The 10,832-nt window shown below is 53.7% G+C and overlaps 1 long non-coding RNA gene across 3 annotated transcripts; it reads right to left on the bottom strand.

Moving 5' to 3' along the window:
- Window positions 1–425: 425 nt before the first annotated feature.
- Window positions 426–10,219, bottom strand: LOC142929825 (uncharacterized). Of its 3 annotated transcripts, none has more exons than XR_012945974.1 (9): window positions 10,097–10,219; window positions 8,846–9,029; window positions 7,279–7,380; window positions 6,707–6,976; window positions 5,878–5,984; window positions 4,499–4,622; window positions 3,867–3,962; window positions 2,961–3,031; window positions 426–2,527 (listed from the first exon to the last, which is right to left on the bottom strand). It is a non-coding gene; the product is annotated as an uncharacterized LOC142929825 (long non-coding RNA). The 3 variants fall into 3 exon arrangements; XR_012945976.1 differs by having other exon boundaries at window positions 6,896–6,976; window positions 10,097–10,214; XR_012945979.1 differs by lacking the exon at window positions 3,867–3,962.
- Between the last annotated feature and the right edge of the window lie 613 nt (window positions 10,220–10,832).

The following is a 10,832-nucleotide window of genomic DNA, read 5'->3' as shown; positions in this document are numbered from 1 at the left end:
TGGTCTTTTTTGTTGAACAATCAATAAAGCTACGGTGTTGTACTGTGCCCGTATCCGTGTACGGTACTGTGCACTAAAGGAAGAAAAATGGAGCGGCTGAACCTCACTGCCTCCTTACCGGAGGCTGTAAACATCAAGTGACCTGAAAACTGCGATGGGACGTGAAAGACAACATGGAGAGACAAGAGGGTGCCACGAGTGTTCTTCCATGGCAGCAGCAGCATCATCGCAGGCAATGAGGTTCAAATGGGCACAGGAACTTTGAGGTGGACCCACGAGTGTTTGAGCCACAGCGGCGTGCAATCGGCGACCTCTATACGCTTGGCGCAATCCGCACCGTCATTTCACGGAGCCCTTGTCCACTCGACGAGTGCGACGACGCCGTCCCACCGTCATTCGGCGCCTCGTGGTGACATCACAACAGCAAAGCGACAGGTGTTGTTTATTCATTTCTTGAGGCAATTCGAGGGCCCGGTTACATTGCGTTGTGATACACGCACACACCGTCAACATATACTACACCGGTTATAAAAAAAAAAGCAGGGGATAGAAAGGTGGGGGAGCGGACCCGACCACAGGTATTGTTTAAAAGACGTCAAGCGGACCGGGGGTTTTAAATGCAAGTCCATGCGGACACCAACATCCGAACGATTGTACCAATAAATCCTGAACCTTCTGGAAGATTTCAGCTCCCGCTGGTTTGGATCAGGGTGATGTTGGGGCAAATTCCATTAATTGGGAAAGGTGGCAATCTTGTGGGAATGTCCTCGCCAGAGAAGAAACTTGTCGCTTCCATGTTTTATTTTCATCCGACGTCCCATTAGCGAGATCCAGAGCGTGACGGACTCATATGGAGTCGGCCTCCTGTAATTTTTCTGGTCTCATTCTCACCACAGGTGAAGGCAGAGCCACACATCAACGTGCCAATGGGGCCACGGTTGAAGTGGTGGGGCCACGGTTGAAGTGGCGGTGGCCACGGGTCATGTGGCCTCGATGTATTTTCCATGTTGAAGGCCGATTGCCCCAAACATTGCCCGTCATATGCAGTGTCACTGAATAACGTGTGAAACATACTGTAGCATATACAAAATTGTATTTTCTTCATACATTAAATACAATAAACACAATAAACATGAAATGCGTATAGGACATTTATAACTCTCTCAATGACCAAACTTGTATTTTATGAACACACTTATACGAGCAAAATATGACAAAAGTGTTCCAGATTTCAGTTTCAATTGAGACTGAAATCCGGAATCATTACCCCCTACTGACAGACTAATAATACCCGCTCGCAGGCCAAGTGCTGATTCACCTTGGGGCCTCGCCTGGTATAGAGGTCGTGGGTTAAATCCCGACGCCTGTATATCTGGAGTTTGCATGTTCTCCCCGTGACCGCGTGGATTTTTCTCTGGGTCCTTCGGTTTTTCCCTCCACATTTAGAAACATGCGTTTAAAAGTATTTGGCTGCTATATATTTCTGCGTGACAAGCCACTTTATAGCGCTTTCATTTGTGGCCCGGTCGTTCCTGAAAGAGAGCTATACAGCTGAGTGGGCCTTACCTGGTAAAATAAAAATAGATTAGTTAGTTTATTTTGTGCCACAGGGGGACAGCTACAGGGGGGGGGGGGGGGGGGTGCCCATTAAAATGGTCGAGATGAGATTCAATTTAAGGTGCTTGTGACTTCCCAAAAATATTATTTATGGCAGGTTTTCACATCTAAACATCCCGGGTGGCATTGAAGCCAAGAGCTCCCACCCTAGGTGAGTAGCTACGAGAGCGGTGCTGTGCACGGCGACACGCCACTTTCTCCATCTGCCTGACTTGGTATTTTCTTTTTTGTTACTTAAATAAATGTTAATGTTTCGTTTTGTGTACGCGTGTATGTACACCGTTTGGGGAGCGGTGGTGCAGCAGTTAGCGCACTACGAACTCAGCCATCTGAGTACGTGGTGTGGGGTGTGTATAACATCGCAAAACTGGGGAGGACAAAGGCAGCCAGAAGTGGGGCTGGCCACAAAACCACTTCTGTGCCATGCCGGCCATCATAGGTGCTACCCGTTAACAGCACTTGCCCCAGCAATCTGTTAACGGCGATACGGAGTACCTTTGTCTTTTTGTGCAATTGTGTGCTTCTGTGTGCGACGCATGCGACGATGTGCATGTTTGTGTTTGATAAATGTACATCCGCAATGTGTGTGTGACGCGTATGATGCGCGTGTGTGACGACGGTTGGAACAGCGATTCACGCACTGCCCTATCCACGCGGCGACCTCTCCTCAACGTCTCGAGCCTCGGCGGAGAGCGCCGCGAGGTTCGACTCCAACTCCGGCTTTCCAGGGACAAACCCCCCCCCCAATGCCCCTCCCCCCAGGCCCATGGGGGGGGGGGGGGAAGTCGCTACCCTCCCTCACTCCACGCTCAGGAACTTCCTCTTCTTCGCCGTGTTCATGTACGGTCGCCAAGGCCACCCACCTCGGCGGTGGCCGCGTTGTCCAGCGTGCCCAGTTTAATCTCATAGACTGCGCGACACACAAAAGCAAAGATCCCCCCCATGCAGCCTTTAACAGACGGCGTGGGAAAAGCGCTGTTCGTGTGTTAGCATGTAGGAAAGCCAGCACGGCACACCAAGGGGTGGGTGTGGGTGGCCAGCATTACGTCCGATCATCTTTGAATTTACACATCGCATCCGGGGTGGGGGAATGCGAGTCGGGTCACGGTACAGCGAATGCGACCAGAGCAGCGACCCCACCGACTCAAGTTCCGATCCGCTCTACAAGTCACCCGCGGGCCACCTAGCCCGAGGCTAGACTCTTACATTCAGCCCATCATCCTCTCAGGGGTCGATAAAATTTACAACCACTTCGTAGGGAAGTCCACAAGGAATGTGGAATTTCCACCGCCTCTGCAGGGGTGTAAAGTGGAGACGAGTAACAATGTGTCAGGCAGACTTACGCTCCATCTCGAATCACGGTCCCACCTCCTTCAACTCGATGTCCTTGCCGTCGCGCTTGTAGACGTTGTGCCTGTTGGGAGGGGGGAAGGGGGGCACAGAAGTCACGGGAGGGGTCGCGGCAAGTCACACGGACGGCGCTGGACTCTCATTACGTGTCCTCGCAGACGTTTGCCAGTTAGAGGCCAGCGGCCACCCTGTTTAAAACTGCGGATGCATTAGCAAATGAACAACATTACGCGCCTTCAGCTTCAGAGATGGCGTTAAATAAAAACTCTGTGCTGTTGCTCGAAAACTAAAGTAAAACGAAACTATTTTTATTTTACCACTGAGCTATGTAGCTCTTTTTCACATAAAAATGTATAGCAGCAAAATACTCGAAATTCAAGTTTCTAAATGTGTAGGGAAAAACCCGGAGGACCCGGAGAAAAATCAAAGTGACCAGGAGGAGAACATGCAAACTCCGAATATACAGGCGGACACACAGCACCTGGCCCAAAAGTCTGCTCACTCTTTCCCATTCCGAGACATCTGCAAGTTGCCGGGTGGTAGGTGTCACGTCCACCGCTGAATCTCGGTACGCGCGAGCGGCTCGGTGTTAATTTTATTTATAGAGGCGTAGCGCTGCTGTTTTTAAAACGCGTTGCCCTCACCGCAGAGAACCGTAGTGACACGACCGGCACTCTATGGAACAAAACTGTGCCGCACGCCCTCCCGCATGGTCTTATGGGAGCCTCAGTATGTCTTCAGGTCAGAAGACGTACTTGAGTTTTTCTTACGGTTCCGTTTCGACGACGTATATGTACATCATGGAAATGAGAAAGGGTTATAGCCTATACGAGGGATCTTTGTGCTTTGGGGATGGGGGAGGAAGATGTGGGTGAGACTGGCACGGTGCCCGCACGCACCCTCTTTCCGAGTCGCGACGTGAAGTTGTGCATCACGAGGTGTGGGAATGCCTCGGACATCATGTCCACGTCCGGATGTCGTGCCGCATCACCACGCTCGAGAGTGTCAAGTACACCGTGGCATCGTACCACGTGTCACATGAACAGCACGCCGGAAAGTTAGACACACCACAGGTGTCACACAGACTGTACTGGAGAGTTAAACACACTGCCCTTCCATCAGCGGCATCATACCACATCACACCACATACACAGTTAAGACACCACAATTCCCCGTCTGCAGCATCATACTACACACCGCACATCGTACGCACAGCTAAATACACCTCCATCCCCCGTCTGTTGCACCGCATCACACACGTCACACCATGCATCACACCGGGGAGCGGGAGCGGAGTGGCTATCTCATTACACTACAAATCCGGTGACCTGACTTCGACTTCCGGTGTGTCCAAGCATCGACAGTGGGGAGACAAAAGGGGCCAGATGCGGTAATGACCACACCACCCACCCCGCCGTGTGCCCTGCCGGCCTTCGTAGGTCGCTCGACAAACAGCACTTGCCCTGACAGCCTGTTAAAGGCTACACGGGGGAGCTTTGTCGACTGCGGTGCGTGCGCGTGCCTGGCATACCGCGGTGCTCATGCAGGACGATGAAGTCGTTGACGGCGTTGGCGCAGCACGCCCACACCAGCGCCTGCAGCTTGTGGCCTCCGTGGTTCATCGGCTGAGCGTTCGGCAGGATCAGCTTCTTCTCCTGCGGTGGTGGTGGGATGGTGGTGGTGGTGTGGTAACATGACAGCAAGCGGTCACACGCCGAGTCCGCTCTTCCCACCGGCGTCCGTCCCGGCCACGCTGCGTTCGCCCCCCCACCTCCCCGCCCTACCACTGTATCCGACTCGGGTTGTGTTGTTTGTTTTTTCCATTGCGGAAGCCGAGCCGAGCCGTACCGGTATACGGGGTCGCCAAACCCCGTGTTGGCACAACTGGGATGCACCATTGGAAAAACTTTACTATTTATATTTTACCAGGTAAGGCCCACTGAGCTATGCAGCTCTTTTCCAGAAGCGACCTGGCCACAAATCATAGCTCAACTAAGTGGCTTATCGTCATGTGTAAATTTATAGCAGCCAAATACTCTTAAACGGACGTCGATTCTAAATGCGGAGGGAAAAACCGGAGGACCTGGAGAGAAATCCACGCGACTCCTCGGAAAGAGGCACGCAACTCCAAATATACAGCAGGCATCAGGGTCAGGATTGAACCTGCGACCTTCTGTATACCAGGTGAGGGAGTTAACATCTCGCCACAGTGGCGCCCCCAATGGTACATCTTTCCGTGACCACCGACCGTGCGTAGTGCTACAGTAGATACATTTTCGATGAATGGAAGGGATCGGTCATCGGGAAAAGGCGGACTGAATCGCGAGGAATGAAGTTGACAAAAGCTGCATGCACCAAACCAAAGTGTCCAACGCTCCACCACTTACGACCACCCCCCCCCCCCCACACAGCCTCCACCTTTCATCAACAACCAGATTTCTTCTGGTTAACTCAACGGATGCGAGTTATCTCACACTGCACAAGCCCGATGATTGGTCGACACGGCTCGTGTGAGGTGCAAGGAACTGATTCTTAAGCCGATAGAGAACATGTGTGTGTGTGCGGTAATTTAGCAGTTAGCATGCTGCCCGACAAACCTAGTGACCCGAGGTTGATTTCCGTTCATGGCCAACACCAGTGGCGATTATCTGAACTGGTCCTGGGCCTCCCCTAGATCAACTCAGCCTCAAATGAGTACCTAGTGCGGTGTGTAAACATTACCAGAGAGATAAAGGTGGCCAGTTGTGGTGCTAGCCACCAACACCCTCGCAAACAGCACCTGTCCCAAAAGCCTGTTAAGGCTATATGGGGGACCTCTGTCTTTGCGCGCTTGTACACATGCAATACACGAGGACCCACATTCCTCGTGTGACCCCAAACCCTGTAGCCCCTGTGACCCCGTGCCCGCACCTTGATGAACTGCTTGAGGGAGCTGGGGTCGCGTGAGGTCGTCGCCATGATGTGTGGGTCCTTCACGCCGGCTCAGCGGTACTCGTCATCCATGTGGCTGCTCACTCCTACTGACACGGGGGGGGGGGTGGATAGAAAGAGGTGGTAGATGGGGCAGGGGGGACGGAGAGGGTAGGTTATCATTTGCCATACTTCCCCGTGCAGGTGAGTGAAGGTGTGTGTGTGGGTGGATGGAAGGAGCGACCAGGAATGGTTTAGAATATCACTCTGCAGTGATCGCGTTGATTTTGTGTAGCGAGCTGAGCACTAATGAGACCTGGATGAGTCCCAATTGCAAGAGTGGGTGGGTGATATGGCAGGTGAGTGGGTAAATTGAGTAAAATGATGAGTGAGTGAATGAGTGGGTCAGTGCAAGTTAAACCTCTTTGTTACAGCACGTAACCAACCGTGGTAATCGGAAGTGTGACAAACTAACCACAAAAAGAAGTTCTCAAGAAATGAGTTTGTCAATCTAGACGATGATTTAAAAGTGCAAAGCTCCAGTGGCTTCCTAATATTGTAAGGAAGACCGCTCCAGAAGGAAGACTGCTCCAGAAGCACACGTTATGTGGTGACCACGGCCTTCATTCGACAATCCACCAAAATTTACGCCAGCCACCACACACACACACGGCCGACTCTTTTCCGCGTTCACGCCACGGGATTTTTCAAAGTCCACTTGGGAAGCAATCGCCGTGCAGTATTTACGGTCAACGCAACTGCGGCATTAAACCCATTAAACCGGTGGGGGGGGGGGGGGTTGAGGGCCCGCCGTTCTCGAACCGCGAACCTCCGCGGCAAAACACGGTGCCACCGCTTGGCAGGAAGGACCGACGGCGAGCCGGGGATGCGCGCCGACTCGGCGTGTCTAGCGGGCGGAGACGCGCGACGCTTATCCCCCTGCCTCAAGAGTCTCGCGGGAAGGAAGAGAGAGAGAAAGAGATGCGAGGAGACGTGATGGTGAGGGATGTGAGATCACCCTCCCCTCCCTGGTCGAATTCCACGGCCTTCTGGAGTTCAAGCGCCTCCCACCGCAGGTCCGTAGGCAGCACCAGGTTTTCTTCGGTGACGACGTCAGGGGGACAGGGGGCAGTGGGTAGGGGGCGGGCAGGAGAGAATTAACAAGGAAGAAAAATCATGCGCACGCATGGATTCATTTGGAAACGCTTTCCACGCGCGGTTGTCTTCTCGCCTGTATTGTCAGACCGTTTTGTCCCATCTTAGTCCGTCTTGCGTGTCTCATTGTCTCTAGATCCGTCTCTAGTCTGTCTTGCGTGTCTCAATGTCTCTAGTCTGTCTCGCTGTCTCTCGTTCGTCTTGTCGTCGCGAGCCCATCTCTAGATCCGTCTCGCCGCCCGTTACCATCGAGCGCCCTCTTGAGCCGCGCCTTCTCCTCTACGAGGATCTTCTTGGCCTCCTGCGCCTTGCGGTAGAGGTACTCGCCGTGCAGTTGCGCCTCCTCAGCTGCACCACCAAACAAAGACAAAGATCCCCCATGTAGCCTTCGACAGGACTGTCGGGTACAAGTGCTGTTAACGAGCAGCAGCTTTGATACACGAAGGGGGGTAGGTGGCCAGCACCACATCCGGCCGCTTTAATCTCCCCAGTGGCGATGTTTACACAACGCACCAGGTACTCATTTGAGGCTGAGTTGACCAAGGGGAGGCCCAGGAACGGAATCGTCACCAGTGTTGGCCATGAGCGGGAATTGAACTCGGGTCGCTGGGTTCGTAGTGCAGCGTAGTGCTAATCGCGAGACGACCATAAACAACAACCGCCATTCGCCACGAAGTGGTGGAGATGTCACCACGGCGCTCGTGCCAGGCTATGTGCAGGTTAAGGCCACATGAAGCGTCGAACGCCCGCTGGCAGCAGGAGGTCACAGACAGACAGACCCAGGTTGCCATTGGTTGCTTGACTGAGATGACTGGCCGATGCACCACCTGTGCCCCCGACTGTGCTACACCACCGCTCCCACCTACACAAACTCTTTTGGGCTATACTCTTTGGTTCTTTCGGTAAAGTCATATAGGCATAAAATATAAAATAAATTAAATCACGACGTTTCGGGCACAACACAAGCGTCCATCATCAGGTGGGACAAACCACAGCAAGAAACAATTGCCGACGTGGGCAAAAGAGCTGCTGTAAACAAGAGACTATATAGGTAAGAGAAGGGGGGAGGATCAGGGAGGAGAGATAGAGAGGGGGGGTATGAGGGGAGTGCTGAAGAGAGCGGGGCTGGGAGTGGGAAGCTTAAGAAATTAGAGATGCGGAAAGTTAAGGCAACACCATAAAGCAGTTAAGGTTTTACCTGGTTAATAACATTCTTCCAATGATTACTCAATTTGTATCCATCTTCTCGGTTGAAGTTATGTCTGTGTTTATATATCTGGATGGCTTCATGAACAAACCTTTGATAGTAGCCCGAAGGTTTGCAGAGCGGCACCACGATACTCCTAGCGACGTCGTTGATTAATGTCTGTAATTAATATCGATGGTGAATCTCTGTAATTAATATCGATGATTCGATTCCACGAGAACAGATTCCACAAGAATCGATTCCACAACTATTTTAGTAAAGCGAAGTACGCGATTCGATTCAAACGTGTTCGTTCCGGTCTCATCAGAATCGGTATTGATTCTGTGCTGGAGGAATCCAATGAGCTATAAAGCTCTTTGATCACAGATGTGCCAGTAGGGGGCACGGGGTCAAACGTCACAACAACAAACAATACAAAAACGATAGGAGTGCAAAGGGAATGGTAGCAAACCACTAAAAATAGGTTAAATAAACCATAGAAGTTCATACTCTTTGGTTCTTTCGGTAAGAAGTCTCGCTCTCCGTTCCACCCACTACAACTGGCGTCAGAAGTAGCCAAATAGTAAGATGAATCGCTATAATGGAGACGCGAAGAAAAACTCGTACCAGGGCTCCAGTGGAAGAGGAGGACGACTCAACACCACCGGGGTTGGCAGCCCCGGAAGGGGGAGGAGAAGCGACGCCGGCCGAGCTGCTCACTGCCCGGCCGCCCGGCGGCTCACCGTCGGAGAGGGCGCTTCAGGTGGCTCACTCCCGCCTCGCCCAACTCCTGCACACGGCGGCATCCATCCTCGACGAAATACATCGCGGGTTATAACCACAACAAATATAACCACAATCACTGCGACCATAATCGCCATAACCACAAATATAACCATAACCACCAGCTACATAACCACAAGTATAAACACTACTGCCACAAATATAACCATAACCACCACAACAACCACAATGATGCTGATACACTCTCACACCATGTGGGTCCCCTTCTCTCCTTGTGTCTCCCTGTGGGTGAGTGGATGGGTTGGCGAGAGAGTCGGTGGGTTGGCAAGAGAATCGGTGGGTTGGTGAGAGAGTGGGTGGGTGGCAGAGTGAGTGACCGGTGACAGAGTGAGTGACCGGTGGCAGTGGGTGACCGATGACTAAGTGGGTGGGTGGCAGTGGGCGACCGGTGACGAAGTGGGTGCGAGAGTGGGTGGCTGAGTGGGTGGCCGAGTGGGTGGCTGAGTGAATTGGTGAGTGGATGAGTGCCAGAGTGGGTGGGTGAATGGCTGAGTGGGTGGGTGAGAATCAGTATGTTTTTGCTGGAGGAATCCGATGAGCTATGAAGCTCTTTTTCATAGATGCCCAGAGAGTGGCTGAGTAGGTGGCTGAGTGAGTGTCGGTGGGTGTGTGAGTGGGAATGAAATCTAACCTGCACCTCTTCATTGCAAGTCCAGCGAGCTAACGCCCTGCGTGTGGTGGGGTAAAGTGTGGGCATGGCCACTTTGCTCCAACACGTCCGGACCAGCGTGGAAGAGTAGACCAAATACCTCTATATAGCGGCCTCTAGTGGATGCCTTTTCCAGCAGCAGGCGATTCGCCTCCACAACAAACCCGTCCCTCCAGGGATAAAAACACACGGCAGTCTGGGAGTGCCTCTCATCAGCTATGGCTCAACACGAGGGCCACTCTGGGGCCGGTTTCCACCGTCAGCGCCTCATCAGCAGCAGCAGCAGGGCCGGGCTCTGCTTGAAGCAGCGCCGTGAACTCAGCAGGCGTCTAGGACGTGACGGCTGTGGGCCAGGCGCCTCCTCCTCTGTCTCCCCCCACCACCGCCGCCACTGCTGATGTGTGCACACCGCGCGAGGTTCTCACCTTCAGGCTGAGTCGACGTAGAGGAGGCCCAGCGAGCCGCCGCTTCAGAAGATTTCGCGAGCCACTGACGGTGGCCGTGAGCGGGAATCCAAATCAGCCGCTCGCCACCCACAATCCACAGCGCGCGCCGCCTCCACTCGCCCCCTGCCTGACCGGAAGTAGCAGCGGGGGAGGGGGGCGGGGCATGGGGGGTGAGGGGGCGGGTCACGAGGGGGAGAGCAGGGAGGGCAAGGGGGGGGGTGAGGGGGAGCATAGAGGGGGTTCGTTAGGTGGAGAAAAAGGGGGGCATGGGGGTTGTGAGGGGGCATGGGGGGTTGCGAATGTGGAGGGGCGGGGGGGGAAGGGGGGTCACGAGGAGGGGCAGGGGGGGCAGGGGGGTAGCGAGGGGGAGGGAAATGGCGGACCATGGGGCGTGGTCGCGAGGGGGGGCAGGGGGGGAGGAGCTCAGGTGTGAGGGGAGGAGCTCATGGCTCTGACGTCACGGGGGGCGTGGTTACCTTGGACCACCCCCGCCTCTCGCGCCACGTGCTTCCGACTGGCAGTTTGGCCGTTAGAGAGACGCGGACCGACCCCAGAGCAGGAGTGGAACCGAGCTGTGGGTGAGTGGTGGCGGTGGTGGTGTGAGTCTCTCTGTGCAAGTCTGTGTGTGTGTGAGGCTTTCTATATGAGTCTGTGTGTGTGTGACTCTCTGTGTGTGTGTGTGAGTCTCTCTGTGTGAGTCTGTGTGTGTGTGTGA

Source organism: Petromyzon marinus, chromosome 2, assembly GCF_048934315.1.
Source record: "Petromyzon marinus isolate PM22_M1 ecotype Great Lakes invasive population chromosome 2, UKy_Petmar_22M1.pri1.0, whole genome shotgun sequence".
NCBI lineage: Eukaryota > Metazoa > Chordata > Hyperoartia > Petromyzontiformes > Petromyzontidae > Petromyzon > Petromyzon marinus.
This window is presented reverse-complemented; position numbering and strand designations above follow the sequence as displayed.